This window comes from Gavialis gangeticus, unplaced genomic scaffold (genome assembly GCF_001723915.1).
Source record: "Gavialis gangeticus isolate Ggan-Ray unplaced genomic scaffold, GavGan_comp1, whole genome shotgun sequence".
Lineage (NCBI taxonomy): Eukaryota > Metazoa > Chordata > Crocodylia > Gavialidae > Gavialis > Gavialis gangeticus.
Window position 1 is genome coordinate 22,688,417 of NW_017729014.1, and position 4,857 is coordinate 22,693,273.

Genomic DNA, 4,857 nt, shown 5'->3' on the forward strand with positions numbered 1-4,857 from the left:
CCGCCCCGCCCCCCTCTCCTCTCCCGGGCGGAGCCGGCCCCGCACTAGGGAGCCGCACCGGGTGCCGGCCCGGGCGCAGGTGCGGGCGCGCACGGGCCCAGCTGGGTGGTTGTGGTGTGAGCCGGGCCCAGCCGAGCCCCTTGTGCCAGCGGTGACAGAGCCGGCGGGCAGCAGGCGCGGATGGCTACTCGTGCCCCGCCTTGTCCTTCCTCCACGCGACACGCTGGTGCCCAGGCTTGGTGCAGGTAGTGCTGTCAAGTGACGGTGTCCGGGTGTCTGCACCAAGCGCGCGGAGAGGGGGAGTAGGGGCCCTGGGTCACGCAGGATGGGGGCAGCCCCCTTCCACTCGCCCGTGGGGACCTGACTGCCCTGGAGATGCTCTGACCAGCTCCTCCGCGCTGCCCCTGCCTAGGGCCAGTGTCTGCAGGGGTTGCCTTCTGCGCCACGGCTCAAGCCTGTTGTCCCGTCCTGCTCAGTCAGTGCAGGTCTGCATTTGCTAACCCCAGCGCTCACTCCAATGCCCTGCCCCGGACACGGCTTCCCCATTGCGGGTCGTTCCTATGGAGAGCCCTGAGGTCGTCTTGTATCTCCCCCTGTCCAGCCGGGATGTTGCACAGAGCTGCCGTGTCTTGCCAAGAGACCCTTAGCTGGTTTGTCTTGCCTCCTATGAGCACGCCTCATTCACTGAAGTCGCTAAGACTCCTCTTCGTTTGCTCTATCTGGTTCTTCGTGGATCCCCTCCAGCTCCTCTTTAGATCTTCTCCACCCAGCTTTCTTCCTGTCTGGATCCCAAATGCACCCCAACACTTTCTTTCCAAAGGTAGGAAGTTTTCTTCCTGCGCATCTACGTCAAAGAGTTGGCCTCACAGCAGGGTTTCTGTAGCTGACTTCGGTCTTGCTTAGGAGCTGTTTGGAGCAAAAAGTTCTCTGCAAAGAAAACTATCGGGCACTTGTGCTTTAATTTGGTACTTCCTCAAACCTTTATCTGTAATTATTGCTTCTAGCACCCAATTAATTGATCTAATGTGCACTAATTGCTAGATAAGCAGTCTAAGACCTTCTCACCAGCTCACAACCATGGTTTGGTTTTAATAGATCCTTGGTTCCTTTTTTTTTTCTTGCAGCTTTCCTCAAGGTTCGAGCCATCCTCTGTACCGTGACTTCTGCCTTCCAGTAGCTATAACATAAGCATGTACAAAAAACGGTATAAGCCATTTGAACATACCTTTCCCTGAGAATTTTGCAATGATCAGACCACTTCTCCTATGCTGTCATTAAAGAGCGCTCAAGATAACGTATCTCCCCGCCATTGGTGTCAGACCTGGCACAGACTTCACTGCCCACTTGTTGCTCTGATTTTGGAATTACAAATACCCAGTAGTACCAACCAAGTAAAGTTATCAGGGATGCCAACAATCATATTCTGCAGTCCAGACACCATCTCATGATATGTTATCAGTTGCTTTTTTTTAAGATTACAGTCGAATGGTTTTCTCCCAGTTCCTGACTAAGGTGGACGGCGGGCCTTCTCCTGCTGCCTGCTCCGTGCAAGGGGTAGATCTAATATGAAAGCCGGTTTTCTAGGCTGTAGTGAGGAGCATGAACAGTGATGCTCTGTTATTCTGGCACAGCAGATTGCCTCACATATCTCAGTGAAACGTGGTTCTTCCACAGCTGGCTCATCTGGATGGAAACCAGCGGCTTGCTGCTCACTTCTATCCACCTCGTCATAAGGGATTCATTTAATGCTCCTTGCAATTATGGAAAGCAAATCCTTCTATAACTAATTGATTTTTTTGACCAGCCTGCTATCGCTGGAGCAGCTGTGGCTCCTCGCATCGAGGTTTTGGGCAGAGCGGAAGCAGGCTTAGCCAGGGCCAGCTCCATGGGCCCGTGTTCGGGTAGCGGCACACTGAGGTCCTTTGGGGGGCACGGGAGAGGGGGAGATGTTGCAGCACCACAGAACTGGCTTTTTTGGGGCAGCGTGGAGCTGAAGGGGCAGGAGGGCATGGAGCCACAGTCAGGCAGTGGCACAGAGGGGAGCCAGGGGCCTACACTCAGCAGTGTCTGGAGAGAGAAGAAACCTAAAGATAAGGTAAAGGGGGAGAAAGACAGCTACGTGGCTGGGGTGGGGTCTGGCGTTGGCTGCATGTTTAAAGTCTCCAGGTCAAATTCCTACTAAAATTCAACAGGGAAATAATCCTACTTAAAATCATAGACAATAAGGGTTGAAGGGACCTCAGGAGGTCACATCTAGTCCAACCCCTGCTCCAAGCAGGACCAGCCCCAACTACATCATCTCAGCCACGGCTTTGTCTAGCCAGGGCTTAAACACCTCCAAGGATGGCGACTCCACCACCTCTCTGGGTAACCTGTTCCAGTGCTTTACCTCTTATTGAGAAAGTTTTTCCTAATATCCAACCTAAACTTCCCTTGCTGCAACTTGAGCCCATTGCTCCTTGTGCTGTCACCTGCCACCGCTGAGAACACCACTTGTTCTGGTGGAGAAGGGACCCCCTGCACCATCAGCACTAATATCCTGCAACAAAAACAAGCAAAGCATCACGATGAGCGTTTGCCAGCTCGGGCTGTCCTACTCCCACCCCTGCCCTGCCACACAAACCAGCCAGGAGCAGCGTAGGTTTTCCAGTTTATTCCTTTTTTGAGCCTGTATATCTTAAAAAGCATTTTTACAAATAGAATCTTCTTACAATAGCGATAAATAGAACTTTATTTTATACATCAGTCACTGGATACACAAACACCATCTCGGATTTAAAAAAAGAAAGGGGGGCATGGAAACCCGAGTGTCCAAACATTAAGTTAGGATTTGACTCAAAAAAAAAAAATGAGTACAACACAGACGTAGAGGAATCCCAGACGCTCGCGGGATGTATTACACATACAGTAGGCAGTTGAAAAGTTACTTACACATCATGGAGCCGTACCTTCCTGCCGGCAGAGGGGAGCCATTGAGAATGGGTGGGTTTTTTTGTTTTTTTTTACAACTATGCAACACAAAGCCCCGAATTTAATTGTACCCGTGGCTATATATTCACGTAATCCTGCATTAGCTGCTAGCAGGCTCCCAGGGTGCTCTCAGCAGCAGACCACCCTCTAAATCCATGATGTACCGGAGAACGAGGCCCTGCTCTGTAGTGCATTGGGAGGGCTATGGCCTTATCCATGGGGGCACCCAGTGTAGTGCCAAGGAGCCCCTGGGCAGTGGCTTTAAAACAAATGCTAATGCAACAGCCACCAAATGGCTTTACCAGCAGCATTTTCTTGGTGGGAAATGCCCTTTGGGATTAAGATCTTCCCCCAGCAACCTCCTGGGAGGCCCTGTAATGCCCCTTGCCAGGCTGGGGGAAGCCAGCTCTCCGGGTCTGGATGACAGATAGAAATGGGTTTGTTTTCTGGTGACAAACTCAGCCTGTTGGTTGCAAAACCCAGTTCTGGAAAAGCTGGAAACTTCGGGGTTGGTTTGATCCTTCATTAAAACAGAAGTTGTGCAAGAAAACTTTGCAGGGGGGAGAGGGGAAGGAAAGCAGCAACGGCCCTGACCGAAAACCCTGCATCAAATAACTCTGCTCGGTGTCTCGCCAGTGCCAGGGCTGGGTGGACTGACAGCTTTGCTACACGCTGCGTGTCTGGTTTGGTGCAGGGCAGCTGGACGGAGGTTGCGTGTCCGCTGGGCTTGCAGGGGTTAAGTCCTATGGCTCTGGCAGGTCTCGTCAGGATTGTCTTGTCAATGCACAGCGGCTCTTTGGGATAAACATGCGTCTGCCCCCCCCACCCCCCGGCCGGGGGTGTTTGTGCCACGCCTGCCCAGAGCTGGGGGCGCGTGAACACGCTGCAGTGGCCCTTTCCCAACCGGAGCTCACGGGGATCCTCCGCACTAGGCGCTGCCCCCACTCCTGTCCCTGGCTACCTCGCCCCACCCGTTTTACCCCTTTGGTCCTATATCCGGGGGATGTGCCTACGTCTGTAGCTGGAGATGCCTTCCCTAAAGGGTGGCATGAGCCCCGTGGCCCTGGTGCCCTCCACTCCCTGGCTTCTGGGGACCCCTGGGTTGGGGTCACTCCCTTGGGCAGCGGGCGCTGGATTACAGCAGCCTGGGTCTCTCTGGGGTGCAGGGACCCTTGTGACAGGGGCAAAAGCCCCCCCACTTGCTGCGGGGCTCGTGACTTTGGGGCCTCATTTGACAAGGAGATGAGACTGGGTGGTGTGGGCTCTGCTGGGGGAAACTGGTGAATGGGGCTGGGGCTGCTGAGGGGTCTTGGTTGCCGCAGCCCAACCCCCAGAGCATCAGCTGCCGCTATAGCCTCCGTAAGCGGCCTTCCAGGGATCGGGGCCAGCCTTGCCCTGCCTGCGCAGCCACGGGGAGGAGATGGGGGCTCAGGCCAAGCGGGGAGGGAGCATCTACATGACACCCCCTTTTTCCGAGACTTGCAAACTGGGGGTGTTTCAAGGCTACAAAAGGTCATGGGAAGTCCTGGATGCTGCCCGTGTCCCTGCCTATGGGACTGGGTAGGTCTGCTTCACCCAAGCTGCCGCACCGCGCCTTTCCCCCTGGCCGACCCCTTTGCCCCTGGAGGCTGTGAGCTCTCTGGGCAGGACACGGGCATGGCAAGGGGCTGGGGTGAAATGCCCTAGCAAGGACCTCAAGAGGAGACCAGCCAGGCCTGCCGTCAGCTAACCTGAGGCTGGGATGGGAGCAGAGCTCACCCAGAGGAGGTGGCGCCTAGAGGAGGCTGGATCTAGCTGCCCGGGGGGATTGTCCTGCCATGGATGAGCCCCAGCTCTACCGTCCCACGTCACCTGGTGGTTGCGGGCACCTGGGTGCCCGTGGCTTCC

The 4,857-nt window shown here is 55.0% G+C and overlaps 1 protein-coding gene across 1 annotated transcript in view; it reads right to left on the reverse strand.

Annotated features, from left to right (window-relative positions):
• Nucleotides 1-2,639: 2,639 nt before the first annotated feature.
• The window catches only part of RAP1GAP (RAP1 GTPase activating protein), a 76,406-nt gene continuing 74,188 nt past the window's right edge, over nt 2,640-4,857 (reverse strand). The window contains exon 27 of the mRNA XM_019512012.1: nt 2,640-4,700. The gene's annotated coding sequence lies outside the window, so the exon portion shown is untranslated. The remainder of the gene's footprint in view (nt 4,701-4,857) is intronic.